At 27.8% G+C, this 14,062-nt stretch overlaps 1 long non-coding RNA gene across 1 annotated transcript in view; it reads right to left on the bottom strand.

The window, feature by feature from the left end:
• Window positions 1-3,617: 3,617 nt before the first annotated feature.
• Window positions 3,618-14,062, bottom strand: part of LOC136796983 (uncharacterized) — a 16,016-nt gene continuing 5,571 nt past the window's right edge. The window contains exon 3 of the long non-coding RNA XR_010844777.1: window positions 3,618-4,011. This is a non-coding gene — a long non-coding RNA (uncharacterized lncRNA). The remainder of the gene's footprint in view (window positions 4,012-14,062) is intronic.

The following is a 14,062-nucleotide window of genomic DNA, read 5'->3' as shown; positions in this document are numbered from 1 at the left end:
TATAACTGTATAAATATTTTGTATAACCAAGCAAAAATAAATATCTGAATTCAATATGTGAACTGGTTTATTATTTCAAATATATAACATTGGATTGATTTTAATTTATATTTATGTAATATTAGCATAGAGTATACGTTGTCACGGAAATATGTAGAATATCGAAAGGAACATAAATTTATCAATTTAAAATATTGAAAAACTATTTTTATGCTTTTTTTAAAATGTTCTTAATCTTTTTAAACCAAATATCGGTATTTCTATAAAATAAAATATAGAAATATCGTTTCTAATCTTCGATATCTATATTAATAACAATGCAAAATATCGAAAGGATCCTGAATTTATCAATTTAAAATATCGAAAAACTATTTTTATGCTTTTTTTTTATAATTTTCTTAATCTTTTTAAACCGAATATCGATATTTCGATGAAAAAATATCGAAACATTGTTTCTCATCTTCTATATCAATATCAATAACAATGTAGAATATCGAAAGGAACATACATTTATCAATTTAAAATATTGAAAAACTATTTTTATGCTTTTTTTAAAATGTTCTTAATCTTTTTAAACCAAATATCGGTATTTCGATGAAAAAATATAGAAATATCGTTGCAAATCATCGATATCGATATTATCAACAATTTTAAATACCGTAATGAATATGAAATTATCAAAATGAAATATCAAAATACCTTATTTTAGCTTTTCATAATTTTTTTTAAATAAAATATCGATATTTCTATTAAACACAATATCGAAATATGGTTTCTAATCTCCGATATTTATATTAATAACAATGTCGAATATCGAATGGAATATGAATTTATCAAAAGAGAATATGGAAATAGTATTTTTATATTTTTCTTAATTTTTTTTAGTTGGGAATTACTCATATTTCTGTAAAATAATATCTTCCTGTCGTTAATAAATTTCCATATGAATATTACTAACAATGTCAAATATCGAAATGAAAATTAATATATTGAAACAATATATCAATATTTTGTTTTATAATTTTTTAGTCTTTTAAAACAAAATATCAATATTTCGATAAAATTATATCGGGAAATTGTTTATAATCTTCCATATCGATATTACCAAATATGTTAAATAACTTAATGAATATTAAATTATTGAAACAAAATATCGATATTTCATTTTAAATTTGTCGTTAAATAATATCGGAATAGTGTTGCTAATGTTAGAAATCAATAGAAAAGAGAGAAATACTTTATTCATCTTTGCTGCCTAAATACATTAGGTTGCTATCTCACACAGCATACTTATCAATCCGTAATCGGGCATATATAAATTACACATACATGGTATAATCAGAAAAAAAGAGATACAATAATAAGATATAATAAACAATTTTTTCCCCCCCTACAGTTTCCTTTTACAATAAATTTCGGTCTGTACAACAAATACAAATGTTTCAATTCATTCCTATTTTTCTTTCTCATTTCTGCTCCTCCAATTTCACCCTTTCACAATTTTTCAATTCACCCGATCAACAAATTCGCTCTCCGGAATTCACCCTCCTAGATCCTCTTCAGTGACCCGCTAAACAAATTCAATATTAGACGTTAATGTGAGATCAGACCATCATTCATAGTCACAGCAGTAGATCAGTTTACCAAGCACAAACAAATAGATACATTTTACGAGAATAAGACTAATATATAGATTAAAAGGAAAATATTATTAAAAAACCGGTTACAGGAAACACATGAATGGATAAATAAGTTTAAAAAAACAAAACAAAAAAAGTATTAATAAAATTAAATAATTTAATGAATAAATACGTTTAAAATGTCAAATACCAAAATGAATTTGAAATTATGAATATTAAATATCGAAATACTATTTTTAAGCTTCAATATTTTCTTTAACAAAATATCGAAATTTAATATCGGAACATCATTGCCACGAATATTTCCTCCTAAATATATTATTAGAGTTATATTACATTGGAGTGTATATTTTTATGGTGTGACTTTTTTTTTTCTTTTCTTTTTTTTTAGAAACTTATATTCCGATATTATCGAAGGAAAAATATCAATATTCCGATATTATCGGTTACTGGATATCGATTTCAAAATATCGGATATCGGAGACAAAATATCGATTTCGATATCCCATCCCTACTACACACTTACTCCTTTCCTCCTTAGTTAAAGGTTAGCTTATAATACACCACAATTTTGGCAGCAGTTGCTATTACTTCTTATGACTTATAAATATTTTATAATACATACGGTTACTTACTTCTTCTAACTTATAAATATTTATTATACGTTAGAAGAACTAAATAATAATACTTAGACTCTGTAACCTGAAAATAGATCAGAACCATTTATTTTATTTGGTATTTTTTTAATAAGAAAAGAAAATTGTTTAATAGTTAATCTGGATATAATAATAAGGTTCCCTAGAGCTGTAATTTAATAAGAATAAGAAAATTGTTTAATGGTTAATCTGAATATAATAACAAGGGTCAGCTTGAGCAGTAAATTAATAACAATAATAAAAACTTTATATAGCAAAATCGTGAGATACTTATTTTAATCTTTTTATTTATACCCGCACCTGTCAAATACAAAATTGACAATCAGCGGACTGCCTGACTGTTATATTAATTAAACATATAGCATATTAGTGCACCTCTAACCGTCTTCTCCTCATATATATTATACAGGGTCAACAATCTTCTCATAATTTTATATTTTATATTTGTTAAAGAGGGAAAATAAAAAGGGAAGATGTATTGGGTTTAAAGGATAAAATTGTACTATCATTTATTTTAAATTTACTATACCATGCCTATTTATTATTAGAATCATAATACAAAAAAAAAAATTATCTAACTAGGTATAAATATGAAATAGTTAGTGATTGCTTTAAAACGTATATCCACAGATTTATAGCATTTAAAATGACTTGTGGTAAAACCATAAGTTACTGTCTAAAGATAATTTGTTTTTAAATATTTTTCCACAACGGGTGGAAATATCGATAGAAAGCATACACGGGTTCATTTCATTTCCAGTTGGTGTTACACTCATAAGTAAAAAAAAAATTCAAACCAAGAGGATGACTTAAATGATTTTTTCCCAATTTATTTATACCAGACAACCCAGTAACACACAAAAATATAAAGAAATTATTTAGATAAAATACATCAATATAATTTCAAATACATAAAAATAGGACTGCACCCTGGACCATCTTTTCCTCATATTGAATCTACAGCCAACATTAAACACATCAATATTTTTTTTATACAATATAATTTATACAAAAAGTAATTAATACAATGGAAAAGTTAATAAAGGTATTGTTTAGGCAAAAATGAAAACAATAACAAATATAGTTTTAGTTCGTTACAAATATATCATTTAATATCTTAAGATAAGTATATGAAGTTTCTATAAATTATCAGGTTTATTAAGACTATTGAAAACCCATTATAATGGTATATCAAAAATATTTTATTTTAATAAAATAATGCTAACACACATTTTAAGTTACAAAAATATTGTTTTTTTAATATATACTAATAACTCACGTATTGAACACATTATCTTGTATGAACTATTCCTTTATTTAAACAATTACATTTCTACTAGACTGAACTTATTATATAAGTTTTGACAATTATTTAAACAAACACTGCTTTAAATTAAATCTAATTATTTATTAGAGACATCATATTAAAAACATACAAGACTTTGACAACAAAATTGAGTATGTCAGTTTCTATGGCCAAAACAAAACTTATTGACTTTTAATTCAAAAATATATCACAAATTTGTACTTCATTAATTCTTTGACATAATTCTTGCCTTCGAATTAATAGCCTAGTGATGATAAGCTATGATTGATGATAATCAATTGATGTTATTTATTCATTCACTGTAGAAATATACGGAGGATGGTGAGATGAAGGAAGGTCGAGTTAGATACCCTTCTCGTGATGATTGAGTTTGAAATCAAGTTCTCATCTATAATAGGAAATCTAATGTTAACTATATTAACAATTAGTGAAAAATAATAATACAACTGGGAATGATTACCATATTTATTTTTTTATCTGCACAATATAACAGAACATTGTAGTTAATTTAACATACATAATATTTTTGTTTTTATTTAAAAACACATATGATTATATAAAATATAATTTAATGGTATGATTAAACTTTAGCACCAAAGCATTTTCAACAACATGCTTGACATAATACTTAATCTTAATGAGGTACATTTTCAATTTGAGATATTAATTTCCTCATCTGTTTCTCACTTCTCAAAAAAAAAAAATAATAATAATAATGCACAAAATTCAGTTTCAGATCATTTATGAAACAATGAATATTTGTCACTATTTGAGTTTTTTTTTTACTGCACCTGGACCATATTCCATTTATTTATAATTAATATATTTTGTAATAATTGATTGATGGAATTGGCAATGGCAGATAACAATACTAAACATAAGATCTTCAAATTAAAATCAACTATAATGAAATTTATTACAAATAGTAAAAATTTGGTTTGTTATAAGCTATATCGAAGCAAATGAACCTGGGAAGATTCAGTACTTGGGTACTCCATGACTTCTTGTTGTGGAACCAATCCTTTTTTTATGTCTTATCAGGATCATCTTAACAAGACATTCATGCAAATTATTACAAAAATGGTTTAGAATTTAAACTAATTATTTGTAACAGTGAATACCTGATAAACCTTAGACTGCTAAGAAAAAAGAAAGGATGACAGTGGGTCAGTATTGCAGAAAATGGTTTCCTCATTCCATCATTATTCAACATGAAAAATTACATTCAAAAGGAAGTATAACATTTAATTCACAAAGGCTTTAGTGAAGCAGATGATTTCATAAATCATAGTTGTGAAGATATACAATATAGGATAATTTAAGACTGGACCAGATGATGAACAAATGACCAAAATGTCCCCCTATGATTGAATAAAAAAGTAAGAAGTAATGAGAATATTTACTTGGAAAAAAAAATGATTACAAAATATTGAACCCTTTGACAAAAATTAAATAAGGAAGTTTCAATTTACTTTTGATTCATCAAGAAATTTCCAACTGTTTTGTAAAACTTTTTCTTTATTTCAAAATATGTCAATTATCAGTAATTTCTTTTTTTTTTTTTTTTATATTTTTTTATGTTCCTCTATTTCTCTAATGTTATATAAACTAGTCTAAGTAAGATATACATTTTTTTCATTTAGCATTCTAGGCGACTTAACATTTAAATGAGCATATAGAATGTTTCAAGAAATTTTTCTGAATCTCTAGAGATTTAGCTAATAGAGGTAAAATTTAGGTATTTTTTTAGTTAGTTAAATTATCTTTCAAATGATAGTTATATATTATAGCAACACCATAAAATGTATACTTTACAAGTTTTCTTTTCTTCATAACATTAACAAGATTGATTCTGTAAACCAGCAGTCCCCAAACTTTTGTCACAGCACCCTTCTTGGGTTAAAACAATTTCACAACACCCTTGTTGGGCTAAAGAATAATTTGAGGCACCCCTGTCAAACTAAAAAGAAATTGCACAATTAATTACCCTTAGAGCAGTTGAATGTGTAGGAAAAGAAGAACAATGGAAATTAATTGTTGGAATCCAATGTATATTTGCTATTTTAATTTTTTTAAATATTTTGAGAAAGTAGCATTCACTTGCAACACTCTCAGCATACACTTGGGGCACCTGAGAGTGCTGTGGCGCCAAGTTTGAGGATCAAGTAAGTGGATTACAGGAGACTGTAAAACTTCCATCAACTCCTGTAATCCACTTGCATCTAAATTATCTGAACATGCATTAAACCTGAATCATACTTTTAATTTCAACAATCCTTCCATTCTTGCCCCTGTCCCCAACCACACGAAACATCTCATCTCTGAGTCCATTTACATAAATTTAACTGAGAATTCTGTCAATCATAAAGTTGATAAAGACTGCATCTCCCTTACATATCAACACATTTGTAACATAATAAAACCCTCTTCTTATACTTCTTTTCTGCATTTCAGAAGCCCACTTTCTTGTCTTATCTTTTATTCTTGTTATTCTCACCTTTTATTTAATTATTTTTATATTTACTATCCTTCCTGTTTCATTTATATTCATGTATCTTATCTTTTAATTTATATTCATGTGTTACCTTCTTAAGTGTACTTATATTAATTACTTTATTATTAATTTTCTATTATTATTTACACTTCTCTGTATCCCCACTCATTTAGTATATTGTCTTTCTTAATCACTTACACATATTCTATCCCATTATTTTATACCTTAATTTTCTATTACTTTTATATTTTATTATTTTTTTTGTAAATATCTCTTCTCCCCCTCTATTATGTATATTACCATTTATTGTTTATCTAATTTAAATTTATTTTCGTTATTGTGGCACGCTAACTGCCATCCCCACTCCTCCCAATACAAACGGCTCACTCTGTCTTTGGCTCCCGTCAAAACAGGTATGAATTCTGTCACATCATTTGATTTTATTCTTTTCTTTTTTCATCTCTTAATTTTTACTTTCTTTAATATTCCTTCTCTTGTTTTATCTCTTATCTATCTGTTACTATTGCCCTTTTCATTTACTATTTACAACCTTTAATTTTTCTTATTATATTTTACTTTTCATTGTATACCCCTGTTATTATCCACTTATGTTTATTTCTTTTTTTTCTTCTTTGTACTATGTCAAGTGATGTATCTTTTTTAGCCCTGACGAAGCCATGCAACGTGGGGCAAACCTTGGCTCAATAATAATAGTATAATTATTTACTATTTGAGTTTTTTTGACCGCACCCGGACCATATTCTATTCATAAATTTTTACTATTTGTAATAAATTTCATTATAGTTGATTTAAATTTGAAGATCTTATTTTTAGCATTGTTATCTGTCATTGCCAATACCATCAATCGATCATTATAAAATATATTAATTATAAATAAATGGAATATGGTCCAGGTGATCTTCCACTATTTAATTCTATTTAATTATAGCATTAAGTCTTCTTTTTTTTTTTTTTTTATTATATTCAAAATAAATAATACTTCATTAAGTTTATTAAATTGGAAAATAAATTTATATTAGGTAATAATACAATTTTCTTGGAATTTGATTGTTTAATAAATTAGATAATATTAATTTTGAAACTAAACATTTTAGTAGAGTCACCATCCTCCATATATTTCTACAGTGAATGAATAAATAACATCAATTGAATATTATCAGTCATAGCTTATCATCACTAGGCTATGAATTTGAAGGCGAGAATTATGTCAAAAGAATTAATGAAGTACAAATTTGTGATATATTGTTGAATTAAAAGTCAATAAGTTTTATTTTGGCCATAGAAACTGACATACTCAATTTTGTTGTCAAAGTCTTGTATGTTTTTAATATGATGTCTCTAATAAATAATTAGATTTAATTTAAAGCAGTGTTTGTTTAAATAATTGTCAAAACTTATATAATAAGTTCAGTCTAGTAGAAATGTAATTGTTTAAATAAAGGAATAGTTCATACAAGATAATGTGTTCAATACGTGAGTTATTAGTATATATTAAAAAAACAATATTTTTGTAACTTAAAATGTGTGTTAGCATTGTTTTATTAAAATAAAATATTTTTGATATACCATTATAATGGGTTTTCAATAGTCTTAATAAACCTGATAATTTATAGAAACTTCATATACTTATCTTAAGATATTAAATGATATATTTGTAAGGAACTAAAACTATATTTGTTATTGTTTTCATTTTTGCCTAAATAATACCTTTATTAACTTTTCCATTGTATTAATTACTTTTTGTATAAATTATATTGTATAAAAAAAATATTGATGTGTTTAATGTTGGCTGTAGATTCAATATGAGGAGAAGATGGTCCAGGGTGCAGTCCTATTTTTATGTGTTTGAAATTATATTGATGTATTTTATCTAAATAATTTCTTTATATTTTTGTGTGTTACTGGGTTGTCTGGTATAAATAAATTGGGAAAAAATCATTAAAGTCATCCTCTTGGTTTGAATTTTTTTTTTACTTATGAGTGTAACACCAACTGGAAATGAAATGAACCCGTGTATGCTTTCTATCGATATTTCCACCCGTTGTGGAAAAATATTTAAAAACAAATTATCTTTAGACAGTAACTTATGGTTTTACCACAAGTAATATTAAATGCTATAAATCTATGGATATTAGTTTTAAAGCAATCAATAACTATTTAAGCTTTTGAAGTAATATTTATACCTAGTTAGATAATTGCTTTTTGTATTATGATTCTAATAATAAATAGGCATGGTATAGTGAATTTAAAATAAAAGATAGTACAATTTTATCCTTTAAACCCAATACATCTTCCCTTTTTATTTTCCCTCTTTAACAAATATAAAATATAAAAGTATGAGAAGATTGTTGACCCTGTATAATATATATGAGGAGAAGACGGTTAGAGGTGCACTAATATGCTATTTGTTTAATTAATATAACAGTCAGGCAGTCCGCTGATTGTCAATTTTGTATTTGACAGGTATGGGTATAAATAAAAAGTATCTCATGATTTTGTAAAGTAAGTTGTAAAAAAAGTATCACGAATTTTATTATTAAATTCAGATTAACTATTAAACAATTTTCTTATTCTTATTAAATTACAGCTCAAGAGAACCTTATTATTATATACAGATTAACTACTAAACAATTTTCTTATTCTTATAAGTAATCACAAAAAAGTTCATAATTACAGATAAAAACAAATAACACGGGAAGTTGAATAGTAGGGGAGCGGCGGGAACGTAGTGGAGGATTTCACTACTACTGTAGTAGTACTAGTAGGAATTCCCTCTAGTGAGAAAAAATTCCTGTCGAAGTTTCAGGTAATTTATTTTTCAGACGAGCGGCTAGGAATTGGTTACTTCCGGAGCTTCTCGGCTCCGTTCGGGACAGTCAGTACACTCACATTCGGAAAAGATGGGCTTCAGCCATATTGGGGGAGCTGAGATAAATTTTTACCCCAAAAAATATATAATTCAGAGTGTGGTCAAGTAATGGATGCACGAAAAACACTGATTAATCTAGAGTGCCTAGGGCTCGATGTAGAAATAATAGTTTGAAGAAACTATTTTCAAAATATCTATGCCAATGAATGGCGAAAGACATAACAAAAAATAAATAATTCAGAGTGTGGTCAAGCAAGGAAAAACTCTGATTAATATATAGTGACTGGTACTCGATGTGAAAATAATATTTTCAATAAACTAGTTAATTTTATTAACTATTTATTAAATATTTTCAAAATATATATTTGCCAAAAAATAACGAAAGAGGGAAAAAAAATTATAAATAATGCCAAAGCGTAGACTAGTTTCAGAAAATATATAATGCCTCAATAAATTATAGAGTGTGGTCTATTGATCATAATTAATTTAGTCAATTGATGAAGAAAGGAGAGCAATGACATGATAATAATAACAAGTTCCAGGGTAATGGTACTGATAAACGATGATCGTAAGTCGAACCTAGGGAACGACAGCGGTATTATGCCTCTACAATCATGAGTGGAAACAATGGCTGGATTTGTTGGCTGTGGCTAACCCCATAGTTACCTCCTCTATTATAGATAAGATGTCTGGATAGTATACTGATGTAATAACTAGTTAGGCTAGATTGCATTGTCATTGGACAGTTCGCTTTTAAGTGGTTAAAGTAAATTTAATTGATAAGTGTGTTAATAGGCTTTAGTGTCATTCTTTTACGTTCCGTGATAATATAGTGCTTGTTAATTTGAATTTACTGAGCTATTCATTGGGATGAGATATAACTAATTTTCAGGTGGTCAGTTTACATTTCAGTCGTAATGCAATCCAATATTGTAATTTAAACTATATAAGTTACACAGGTGTAATTTAAAAATAAAGATCAATTCTTATGCATTATACACAGTTTATAGGTCACTAATTCCAACAAAGAATTATAGTTTGCTATGATAAAGCTGTTATTTTGACCTTGGAGATACACTAATTGTTTATGAACACATACCACTTGCATAAAATTCCTTAAAATGTATTTCAATTTATTGAGTAGCTTCTAAAAAGGTTGCATAATATAATATCACTTAGTAGTGGTAGGTAAATCACTACTTAATAAAATATACTTTTGAATAATAGCAAAGTTGGTTTTTATAATAAAAATAATAACTTCAAAAATTAATAAAACGAGTCATTTTAAAAATAAAGTACTAATTTTAACGACTTAATAACACATTAACTTAATATGTAAGCATCAATAAATTCTTTTAACAACACGATGCATCAATAGTAATTTTATAAATTTTTTGTAGTAAAATAAAAATTTCATAAAATAATTTAAGACGTTAAAAACATAGTTATTTTATGAATGGAATATGGTCCAGGTGCGGTAAAATAAAACTCAAATAGTTATTACTATTTGAGTTTTATTTGACCGGACCCAGACCATATTCCATTCATTGACACACGGTCAATCTCTCAATAGTTATTTTATGTACCTTTCTGATATGATGCATACTCTTGGCTGAAACAATTTAAATTCCATATTGAGAATAAAAACATTTTTTAAAAAGGATTATAGCTGAATTTTTTCTTTTTCTGAATATTCTATTTTCCTTCTCCCAGTATAAAACACATTAAAGTGAAAATAATACATGCTTTAAATATATTATGTAAGTAAATATACTTGGTATAGACATGCTCTAAATAGTTTCATGATAATCAGACAATCACCCAAAACCAGTAATATTCTAAATTTTAAAATGTTTACAATAAAATTGGCTCTGAAAAATTAGAAACTTACCCTTTGACCTTTGAGTACTACATAAAGTCATCTATTATTATTACTACAGTTTACCTGTGGGACAATTATACATACAACAAAAATATTTCAAATAAGATATTCTAAATTTGTTCTGTTTTATTTATTCCTAATCTTGATCCACCCTGTAAGCTACAGACTTATTTGATAAGCTACAGACATTATTTTCCAAGAATAAAAGGTAAATGCTGCAAAGAAATGTTATAGCTCCTTAATTGAAGTACAATAATGATTTCATAGTGTTATTACCCAGTGAGAATATGGTAAAATATTACGTAAGTATTTAAACAGAATTCAATTAAATTCACTAAAGAAATAAATTATACAATTAACTATATTTAATATCAATTGATATCATGCAATATTATTGAAAATTAATTAGGTGGATCATTATCTAAGACTTTGAATTATTCAAAGCTTTTCAAGTATAACCTTAGATTCAGAAATGACTGTACAATGTCAATCGCCATTTTGATTGATTTGATCATTGACTCAGAATTTTAAATCTACTGCGTTAGAATTAAATTATACAAAGTATAAAAAAAAAATTAATATCATGTCGGGCTCACCAAATATTTTGACTGGACCTTCTTCAAATTTTAATTTATGAAGGAATTATTTCCAAGTCTATGTTTTATATTAGAAGGGGTTTAGTTATAAAAAGTGAAAATGAGAAAAATGAAGATATTAAAATAGAATGAAATAACTGGTGAAGGGGGGAGGCTGAAAATAATATAATAAGGTTAGTTGGTAAATAAATTTTTATATGGGGGAAAGTGTTTTATAGCTGAGATGTGATGAGGGTCACCATTGGGGTTGGTAAAAAGATCTAACCTGAGTAACTGGGTGCTCGTTGCCTGCACCATATGTTGTGGGTCACTTTATGGGTGCTGTGTCGCTGCTGCTCAGCAGAGGTGGCCATCCTCTGCCGTTCCACTTACTGTGCTCGATGCTGACTTCTTAGCCAGGCATACTTAGTTGGCTGTGGTACCAAGAAGGTCAGGCTGTTCCTATCCTCAAGAGCACACCCCCACTCCCGTTCGCCCTCTTGGTGTCTAATTATCCACTAACACTGTAGGTAGTGCTGGGTTACGTGCATATCTTAGTGGCATATGGCGCCCCCCCCTCTAGTTTTTATGACTACAGTCCAGTGATATAGTAATACATCAATGATATTCATGTGGACTGAACATATAGAATGTAGCAAAAATAAGAAATTGAAAGGAATTTGTAGCTTGAGTTATTGAAATTTGAAATAAATAGTCAATAAAGATTGAATTATAAAAAAAGAAGAGATGTAAATAGAGAAAATTCTATATATGCTATTATTAAAGTGTTGAAAAAATGAAAATAAAATATCTTCTATACAAAAAAAAGAAAACGATAACAATATTGTGGTGAATTGGATACCAAATTCAACTGAAGACGTCCAAGTCACTGGTCTTTCCTATAATGACTGCTGGGAAGCCATTGGACTGCTTGTACCTGACCCTACCTCCGCTGAACCAGATGTACTTGATTTTCGTTACTTTCTGCTTCTGCCTAGCTAACCAGTAGAGGTGCTTGTTGGCAGGCGTCATCCCAACCTAAGTGACAAGTGGAAAAATCCCTTATGGCTCTTCATTGCCGCACTAGCTCATCTCTTAGTGTTTGACGAACGAATCGCACTATAATAGTGTCCGGGGCTTCTTCCTGTTTAGACCTGAGCCGTACCTTGTTGTCCAGAAATAGTTTCACTCCCAGGCCTACACCAATACTGAGAATCGTTCCCACTACAATCTCTCCCTGCTTCTCCAGGATTCCTCTAATCTCTACAGTATTTTTTAGGTTATTTTGCCCCGCCTGATTGAGTCTACCCTCAAGGTCCGATAATTTAACTTTAAGGTTTTTGTTTTTCATGGATGATTCCTCTACTTTGTTTTTCCAGGAGGGCTTCAAATTTCTTTAGCCTTTCCATGTTTTCATAGGAAAGCTCCAACTGCTTCTAAAGAGAGTCCTTTATGTCTTTCAGCTCTTAGATGCCCAGAAGTTAGTCTTTATTTCTTCAACCTCATCGATTAGGCCCTTTAAGAGTTAAATCATTGAGCTGGGTTCATACCGTTAAATGAGCTGGACCCTGACTCACATTCAGCACAGGTCCATTTTTTAATAATATCTGGGTCTGATTTTTCAACTTTGATGCATTTAATATACAATGATACTGCTATTCCTTTTGCCAAATCCGTTAAATACTCAGGAGTCACGTTAGAGAGTAAACTGTTATTCAACCACAACAGTAATTCAAAGTTAAAGTACACAAAGGAAATAATGAATATATAATATATGAATAAATTATATATATATATATATTGTAATATGCTCTTTTTGAGTAAATAGTATATTTTGATGTATAAAGGGTTTTTGATATGTTTTATTTTATGTATCAGTTTAATATTAATTTGTTTTGTTTATCCAAAAAGCAAGCTAACCAATTTTCATTGTCTATAATAACTTTGTGGTTCAAAACAAAGCCAAGATGGTGGTACGTATTCTTCAGACAAGTCCATTGAATCAAGGCCATGTTGAGCAGATTCAAATATCATAAAAACTATTTTAATTCTTCCCATCATAATTGAAAATACAGTAAAGTTAAGAAAAATAGAAATCAAGAAATAGTGCTAATATATATAATAATATTATTCAGAAAGTAAATCATTTGCAAAAGTCCCTAACTGTTGTGCAATAATCGATGTTTACATAGAACTTTGAGGCAAGTTTGAGTTTTTGAGATTCGGTCGTTGTGTGGACAGAGAAGAGAAAGGATGTCTTGAGGATGAGGAGGTCCTCATCAATTTCTGTCCAGCAAGAAGAGGAAGCCATTTTGGACGCCAGAACAATAGAAAAAAGAAGACACCAAGGATGATAAGAGGAAGATCGTTAGCTTGGTTAGTTTTGTATACATAAAATAGATACAAATGTAAACTAGATTTTAATTTAATTAATTGTAACTATAGTAAATGCCTGTTTCTGATTGTCTAGTAATTACACGCCCTGAGATTAAGAGTCTTTTTATATAATAAAATTATATTATCTATTTGATTTTAAAGTTCTTAATTTGAACCCAAAGTTATCCTTTATATTTATAATCATAAAATTCTTTCTTGAGA

Source organism: Halyomorpha halys, unplaced genomic scaffold (genome assembly GCF_000696795.3).
Source record: "Halyomorpha halys isolate HHAL.00 unplaced genomic scaffold, Hhal_1.1 Scaffold2568.1, whole genome shotgun sequence".
Lineage (NCBI taxonomy): Eukaryota > Metazoa > Arthropoda > Insecta > Hemiptera > Pentatomidae > Halyomorpha > Halyomorpha halys.
Note: the sequence above shows the minus strand (reverse complement) of the source record. Positions and strands in the feature narration are given on the sequence as shown.